Here is a 9,619-nt window from a genome sequence, read left to right on the forward strand (position 1 = left end):
CCACAAAGATTTCCTAGGAGTAGTTGTGCTGTACTCTCGTCTAACTCCTAACTTTACTTTGTTAATCATGACGTAAATTTCCATCTCTAAAATCCCAGAAGTACAGTGCTGCGAACAAGTTCGATATCTACAATATGCTAAAGAGATAAAAAAAAAAATTTAATGCAACTAATCCATTATGCCTAGAACACACTATAACAGAACTGGACTATATTGTTATTCTACAGAGTTAAGAAATTGTTTTTTATTTAATGAAACGTAAGAAAACTATAGTTTAGTCACTCCCCCGTGTTCATCTTTGTCAGTAGTGAACTTGGCCTATTTTATTAAAAAGGGTGTTTTCTATAGAGAGCCACGTTTACCGATTTACATGACCAGAGATTGAACGCTGCTGTGCACAGCTCTTCACTAATTGGAACTTGTATCAGATCAAAGGAGGGCACAACGGGGGCAGGAGGGAATCACTTCAAAGACCCAGCCTTGAATATCTGTACAGTCATTAATAGTTTTATCTGTAGCTATAGATGTGTTTATGGATACAAAACCTATATGTATATATCATGTATGCATTATATATCAAAATATTTATTTTTATTCTTAAGTAGACATGTCTAGAGTTTTGACTCTTTCCGAATGAGCATACAGTTTGTCTAACGATCAAAACTGTAAGATCCATCCTTTGTGCTCCTTTTCATACTGTGAACGTGTCAGAGCACACACAGCATTTAGCTCAATCGTTGTTTTTTTAGTAATTTCTGCTCCCTGCGTCTCGTCTATTATTTTGCTGTTTCAGTAGCCATTTCGAGGACCTCCAATATCTATTAACCCTACATTTCAGTCTATGCTTTTCCAGCTTCTCCTTAAACAATTGTGACTCTTTGAAATTAGGACTACCTCCATACCTTGTGGTCTTCTGGAAAGTGTGCAAGATGTTAGCATAAGATAGCATTGTTTTCCAAAACATCTTTTACAAAAATTACTTTTTGAAATCATCTTTTACAATAACTTTATTTTCCCATAACTTCATATATCAAAGTAATAATTACATTATATTGTACAAAAAAATAAATGTAGTTTAAAAATATGTATTTGTAAATTCGGCAACCTGTTTTCAAAGAAGTAAAATGTATTTACTTTTCTAACTTTCACTTAAAAAATATTTTAAACAAATTTTAAACATTTTAAATATTTTGAAATGCAAATGGACATTAAACAATAAATAGATAACTAAAAATGGGTAAGGAGCAATTTATTAGTAATAGGGGTGTCACTGTGTGTGTGTGTGTGTGTGTGTGTGTGTGTGTGTGTTGGTGTATGTATGTATATTTGTGTGTGTGTGTGTATATATATATATATATCAAAAACTTTCACTGAAAAAAACAAACCCACTGTCCTGCTATTCATATTTATTTGGACCTTAATTTCTCAAAAACTACTAAACGGATTTACACCAAATCACAAAAACCCACAATCTGCGTACCAAGGTCTAGTTTCCTGCCAAATTTAGTATGATTCTGTTCAGCAGTTTTTGTAGTAGCCCTTCTTAAACGTCTTTAAAAAGTCTATGGAAAATGCATGGGGATTTCGCGTTTTGGGACCCCCTATTTTGTAGCCCCCGCTTGATAAATCACCCTGAAACTTTCCATGCTAAAACCAGTCAAAATGTAGAACCTTTTTGGAAGGTTTTGTGGAGATTTGTCAAACGGTGGCAAGGTTATTAGCGATACAAACAAGCATTTGCAATGCAATAGGTCTTGCAGTTACACGAATTTAAGCTATTGGCATTGTAAATGACAATGCCTTTTATTTATGTTTTTAAAACTAAAACAAAAATAAAAGGCATTGTTATTCGCAATGTCAATAGCTCAAACTCGCATAAATGCAAGACCTATTGCATTGCAAATGCTTGTTTTAAGAGCAGCTCAGACAGCCTGCCTTTTCTCCTTCAGTCACATGCAAGATTGTACCTGCTGCAGGAAACACACATGACCACTAGCAGTACTGCGCCCGGTCTCCTCGGTTCAACGAAGGTTCTGCAGGTCTGTTATCAGCCAGTGGCGAAAAGAGAAAACAAAATTAAAACAGATGTACGTTAAGACGTACAGTTCAGGCTCCTTACGTCCACCACATACTCACGCGTTGTGACACACACACCACCCAGTCTGGCTTATAGATCCTTCTAGTGCTGGCCTCTCGCTTCTATGCATTATAATTTTAAGGCGACATTCACAGTGATGGCCACAAGAGGCCAGCAGAGGTAATGTAATGCGGCTGGAAAAACAGCGAGGACCACAGTACAGCACAGTGGCAAACTGAAACTAAAGCCCCTGAACAAATTTAAACACAGACTAAGGGACCAGCAAGTCATGTCAGAAAGGCGATATATGCAGCTGGGATAGATTCCATCAACATGGGGTAGTCTGCGGCAGCACAGGATGGGAAGCAGTAGTACTCCAGGGCAACGGGAGAGAGGCTCTTAGGGACGGGCATAGAGTTAAAACGAACGTGACGCAAGCGCAGGCCAGATGACTCTCGGCAGTGGAATGCGTTCACAAAACGGGAAGGTAAAGAGCTCAAAGAATCACCGGGAAACACCTTCACTGTCTCGAAAGCCTGAAATAAAAACCAGACTAAATAATGCAGTGCCCTCCCTCTTTCCTCAAACAACAAAGAGCTCCTATGTTAATAGGGTTTTTAAGGTTGTGGGCATCCAATGCATTTAGAAGCCCACGAACACACCAGCATACCTGACAAAGTATATGAACATCGCGGCACAACAGCAAGCAAACTAGCCTGCGGGTGGGGCGCGCGCGCGCGCCACAGTGACACATGTGGTTTCAAATATCGCGCACGTGTCTGGGCACGATAATTGAAACCACATGGCGGAGGTGCGGGTAACCCACACCAATAGGCCCTGGGCAGAGCAATGTGCCCGCCTTTGGCCTATTGCGTGCTGTCTTTGTTAAAAAGTTGCACGCAAAGGCCAATAGCGTGGGCTAAAAGGAAAAGCACGAGCGTGTGCGATTCCTAGGTTAGTTTTTAAACCCCCTACAAGAAGTCTCTCGCTGCGCGAGCAATGCTGTGCACTGCAACGCTAGGCGCGAGACCTAAAAACCATTTTCCTATGGAACAGCTGACCCAACTATAACTACGCCATGGCGTCTCTGCTGGGATATATATATTTTATATCTCTCTTTCTTAGTTTCACCACTCTGTCTATTTATGTACCGTGTCATAGAATCTTATGGTTGCTTGGTAACCCATGGTTTGTTATAATTTGAATTGCTTGCAGAGCTGTTGGTGGAGGAGACAGCTTTTCATCGTGCTCCTGTCTGCTGTGTTGCTGTATCTGAATAAACCTAATTCAGAATCACCTGCGTCTAAGTAGTTGCTTACTACAATTATTGTGGCGACGATCTAGTGCTACACAGTCACCTGATGGACCCCGCGCGCACAGCTGAGTGACGAGCTCTGTATCTAGACGGATTGCGGTAAGACTACTTCTCATCTCGAATTGCGTAAAGGGGCTTTTCTATTCCGTATTTGCGCATCAAGACGATTAAAAAGTAAACTCCTCACAATTAAAATATATTATTAATCCTACCGGTGCAGTACGGAAACTCTTGCTTGTTTCGGCGACTGTAACGCTTCTTGGCCGGACTTGCGCAGTTGAGCTAGCGCTAACTGATCACCGCTACTGCACACTAACAGTTACAGGCCCAAACCTGCCTGACCCAGGCCGCGAATCTCCAACATTCGCTTGTGGGACACCGCGTCATCAGTAACATGATCAACGTTTAACAACGTCCATCTACTCCGTGAGGCCAACACTACAGATCCAGCCAATCACGGCGATTGGCACGTCTAAACTATTTCAAAATATTGAATTATCTAAGTATGAGCCATCTCAGCTGATCGACGATCAGCACGTCCCTAAGGTGCTGTCATCACACGACGATCAGCTCGTCTCTTGTTTTCATTTGGAAAAGTAAAGGAATATATTTAAAATATTCACTCGCTCTGCTGGTTCACACAACGAAAAGCACGTATTGAAGTTACTAAATTGTTTCTCATTACACTCTTCATTTCAATTCTGTTATATTACTTTCATCTGCATCAATTTATTTATGTACTCAGGTAAATAGGGAGAGACTTTAACCAATTTTTTTTTTTAATATATGTTAATTGTAACACACACCAACACTTTATGAAGTTTGATTTACATCTTTCATGTCTATACATGGTTATATACTCTTAACTTTCATGTAATTCATGTATTGGAGTTAATTTGTGTACTCTAAGTTTGCTTGTTTACATGTTAATTTGTAGTTCAAGACAAAACTTCATTTGGTCACCATTATGCAGTCTGTAGCTCCACCTCCTTCATTTTTAGAATCTGCAGGAGATCCTCCTGTCAGGTGGGAGGTGTGGTTCGATGCTTTCCAAACCTACTTGGGTGCTATTGGTGCATCTAGGTTTTCAAGTGAAAGAAAAAATTATTTTCTTCTGCATGCCCTTGGTTTTGAAGGACGTTCCATCTTCAAACACCTCCCAGAAATTATTTATCCTCCTGAAGAAATTGTAGATGCATTTCAAGATACTGTTCCAAAGCTTAAGTTAAGATTTGATAAACAACCCAGTTTAATGGTGTTACGGCACAAAATTTTCAAACGCAAACAGAGTGAAAGTGAAGATGTGGATTCTTACATTTCATTATTGCGTAACTTTGCTTCTTTATATCAGTTTGAAAACTTCACTGACCAATTGATCCGTGATCAGTTTGTATGCCACTGTAAGGATAAACCGATTCGTCAGAAACTTCTATCTCTAGCAAATCCCACCCTTGATGAAACTATAAAAATAGCTAAAAGCATTGAGAAATCGGTGACATCTTTGAAAGAACTGGAGGACAATTTTACAGAATCTGTTAGTTATTACTAGCCATGGTAAGGATAAACAAAGTGTGTCAAAATCTTCATCAACAAAGGTCAGCTCACATAAAGATCTTAGTGGAGGCAACAGTATTTATCAATCTCAAATCACAAAGAACATGTGCTACCGATGTGGAAACCCTCTTCACCAAAAAGGTGAAAAGTGTCCAGGAGCAAACGTTGCGTGCAATTATTGCAAAAAAAAATTAGGACACTTTGCTAAAGTTTGCATGAAAAGGAAGAAACCATTTAAACCTGTTGCTTGTGTTGTTGAGTCCGATCAGGATTCTGATCCTGAAATCATTTCAGTGGTTACTGACCTACATGATATTGTGTCTAATGTTAATGATTCATCTGAATGTGTGGATCCTGTTGTAGAGATTATAGTTGGTGGTAAACCTCTCAATCTCTTAGTTGATTCTGGGGCTAGAATAACAATGCTTACTCAAAAGTTGTTTTATGATACATGGGGTGACAAACAACTTCAACCTCCCGATCGCTCCCCAGTCTCTTACGAGGGACGGAAAATTGATCTTTTGTGTTTTTTTTAAGACGAACTTGTTTTCAAAGACAGGAACATTTGTGGTAAGATTTATGTTGCCGTTAAAGGTCTTAACATTCTTGGTTGGTACCATCAAGGATTGTTCGGAATGGTACTCAGACCAGGTGCTAGTGAACAAGTCTTGGTAATCACAGAAGACCAACAATTGGGCAGTTGGAAGGACAATACCCTTCTGTCTTTGGTGAAAGTTTAGGTACAATTAAGGGTTTTCAACATAACATCATAGTAAAATAAGGTGCCCTTCCAATCGAACACAAATTGAGAGGTGTACCTTTCAGTGTGAGGGACAATCTGGACAAAGAACTTAAAATGTTATGCGAGCAGGGAATCATTGAGCCGACGGAGTCCTCGCTTTGGCTTTCTCCCTTGGTAGTTGCTCGGAAAAAATGTGGGAAACTTCGCGTCTGTGTGGACTTGAGGTCTCTCAATAGGGAGATCTGGGTCGATTCCCACCCGTTATCCAAAATCTCTGATCTTTTCTCAAGTGTCAAGGGGTATAGATATTTTTCAAAATTAGATCTGGCAAGTGCCTATCATCAGATCGAATTGGACCCTTCCTCTCGTCATCTTACAGCATTTATTTCACCACTTGGCACATTTCAGTTTAAAAGGATGCCGTTTGGGCTTGCCTCTGCAGCATCAGTGTTTCAGAGGGTGATGCAAAACATTTTAAGTGGGATTAGCAGAGTTCTGGTTTTTCAGGATGATGTTTTAATCCACTCAAAAGATATTCCTTCACACAATATATTACTCAAAGTTCTCGACTTGTACAAGAATCAGGGTGTGGTAGTAAAATCAGAGAAATGATAATTTCTTTGTGATGAAATTGAATATCTGGGTCATTTGATTTCTAGTGATTGAATCATGCCTAGGCAAGGTTTACTTGATGCAATCACCCGTGCTCCAACACCTTCTGACAAGACAGGAGTCAAATCACTTCTGGGTTTGCTGGAATACTATTCCAAGTTTGTCCCGAACTATGCTTCCATAGTTCGTCCTATTAGTTTACTTTTATGCAAGGGTGTGACTTTTGCATGGAGGGATGAGTGTGAATCTGCTTTGCAGTACGTGAAATTGTCACTTCGCGCGAGACCTAAAAACCATTTTCCTCTGGAACAGCTGACCTAACTATAACTACCCCATGGCGTCTCTGCTGGGATATATATATTTTTCTGAAAAAAGCAAAGTGAAAGTGAGGTTATAGTTGCGTGAAAATGTCAGTTAAAATGTAACATTTTAACTAAAAAAAAATACTGAAATTTACCAGTTATAGTTAACTAAGTAGTTTGCACCCTCGTCATGCACAGTGATGTCATCAGTTATGACATTTCTGTTGTCATCAGTGATGTCATATAACATGTCATGAGTGTTGTAGTGTGTGATAAACAGTGCATGGCGAGGACAAACGTTATAGTTAGTTGAGTTAACTATAACTGTAGGATTATAGTGTTTGGCCCTCTAGGGTCAAATTTTTTAAAATAAACATTTTGGGGTTTCTGCGGGTGTCTGGTGGAAGCCAGCGGGCCTCCTAGTCTCTCACTGGAGTCCCATGGGAATGCAGTGGCCATGCTGGCTCCCTCAAGAGTCTTCCAGGATCAGATTACTTTTTTTTTTGTAAGGGTCGTTCAGCTCCTCACTGTGGAGAGTTGCTGTGAACAGGCAGTTGGCCCTGCGGCTAATTCACACTCCGCACAACTAAAGCCTGTGCACAGTGGGGGGGGTCTCCACTCAAAGGAGAGTTGGCCGCAGCCTTTTAAGGCTTTGTAAAAGAACTGTATACAGATTATCTGTGTATAATTGTGCTTGCAGCAGTCCGCATTATCACAAATATAATTTGCTCTCATCTCTATTCAGAGGCTAATAACCAGGTGCAAATGAATAATATCATAAGAGAACTTATTACTGTTCAGGTCCAGTTTTACATACTGCTGCATAAGCAACACAGACACCATTTCTTTTGCATAGTCTCAAACTGTTTCTTGTCCACCATCTCACCTTGCAGCTAAGGTATCACACAAACCTTGCTCTTTTACTATTGTAACGTGAGAAACAGGTTTATACAATAATGTGTGTAACTGTAGAGATGTTTGGTGCCTCTCTCTGATTAATTTAAAAAAAACATTAGATCCTATATGGACATGCCTGTGGTGCTAAGGCATATGAAAAGATAATTTAAGTTGAATCATCATGATAGTTACCACCTGAGAATAGCTGTAAAGTGTGTTAACCTTCCACTCTCCACTTGTAGCCACAACACAGAATTGGGTGAAAGAGGGCACCACATACAAAAGAAACATAGTTTGATGTGGAAAAAACTGCTTTATTGAAAACCGGTGAACATCACCAAATAAACCTTAGGTCTTAGCAAAACTAAACCTCACTATGCACAAATTCCTATCATTACTAAACCCCCACCCCTAAATAACCCGTCCCCTTTTAACTCTCTATCCTACAACTTCCTAAGTCCTACCTGGCTGTTGATATATTGACCTTTACTTCTCCTTCCGCTTAATGTAACGTCTATCAAGATCTAACTATCTACATCCAATAACCTAACCTTTTATCTTCTTGCTCATCCGTATTCAACTTTTGGTTGACAACCCCCAACTGTCCTACTTTCCTATGGGAACTAAAATTACCTTGCTCTATAGTCCTATAAACTTGACGGCCCACCGCCACTCAGAAAAGCCCACCAGATTTTCTGACTCCCCCCTAAGCAGGAAACCTCCATTCATCTGTGCACTTTCAATGTCTCATTTAAAGCCTCCTGAATCTGTATAATGTACTACTCCATCTCAAAGTGAGACAAATGCACCCCATTGTCGTGAAATAACTCAACCACGTTGTACAGCAACTCAGGGTGAATCACCCTACCGAAACTTTCCTTCCTACAAAATGAACGCATCTCTTTGTTCAATTTCCTCCAAGCCTTGCCAATTGCAGAGGGGTGCCTAGCACCCCTCCATTTCTTCCGCTGGACAAACTCAGTCCAAATCACTTGGCAGCCCACCCACAAGCGCTTTATCTCATTTAAGTCCTGTTTCGTGTCCTTGAGCAAAGCCAACCCCTTTCACACTATCATGTCATTTTCCCCTAGGTGAAGAAGCAAAACATCCGGACATCTGTTCTGTCTCATCAAGCTATTAAAACATACAAAAATTTCCTTCCATCTCAAACTCACAGAAAAAAAAAAAAAGAAAAATACTGCAGCTGTGAGAGGCGAGAAGCAACGGGCATGACCGGGCAGCCAAGCCGACGAGCGGGGGGGAGACAGCTGAATGCAAGCGGCCAGAAGGCCGAGATCGGAGACACTGCAGACGATGTTGTGGGCCCGGATGGTTAGCACTAGGAAGAAGTAGGTGATCACAGAGGAATTCGACACAGTGAGAGAGCACAATCGAGGCCCCTACGGAGAGGGAGGCCTGGAGCAAGCCCAGTCTTAAATCGGACAGAAGGAGAGCAGTGCGGGAGCCCCGACCCCGTGACGGTGAGGAGATATGCCGAAGGGGACTGGGAACCTGAAGGGCGGATGCTCTGGGCATACAACACCAGTAACTATGCCAGGAGCTACCACAGAAATCCCTTTAAGGCCCATGGTATAGAACCTGGACAGAGAGCGCAGAGGCGGAATCAGAGCCGGCGGAGAAAGTGGGAAGTTAACACCAGTAACGAGACTGGTGGCAAAAGCAAACCTGATTAATGCACAGGAAAGTGTGTACTAACAACGAAGGCCTAAAGTGGGGGAGGGTTGTAATAGCCTTGGAGTAAGATCTGTAATTGTGTCTTTGCTTAAAACTGTAGAATGTACCGCAACGGAGTTACACCACGACCTGCCTGACCCTAAAATGGCGCCTTTAACTAAGTCTACGGGGCACCCCGAGCCTGGGATTTTATTCCCGGCGAACCGAGTATGCCTCAAAAGTGCCCATTGTTGCTAGATCTCCAGCCCAATGCCGATTTATGATAAATAGCTGAGGTTGCTTGTGTCTGTGTATGCCAGTGTGGAGGTTGCCTCTCCATAATTGCTGATGTTGAAATTGTGATGGCTCCCATCTAATTTAGATATTTCGAGCTTGTCCGTGTTTCACACTCTGAGCTGCTGCTACATACTTTTGGTTTTCTATGA

General features: G+C 41.2%; 1 protein-coding gene across 3 annotated transcripts in view; it reads left to right on the forward strand.

The window, feature by feature from the left end:
• Positions 1-9,619, forward strand: part of MYO5A (myosin VA) — an 847,747-nt gene that overhangs the window by 133,501 nt on the left and 704,627 nt on the right. The gene's annotated exons all lie outside the window — the stretch shown is intronic.

The sequence above is a fragment of the Triturus cristatus genome, chromosome 3_1 (assembly GCF_964204655.1).
Source record: "Triturus cristatus chromosome 3_1, aTriCri1.1, whole genome shotgun sequence".
Taxonomy (NCBI): Eukaryota; Metazoa; Chordata; class Amphibia; order Caudata; family Salamandridae; genus Triturus; species Triturus cristatus.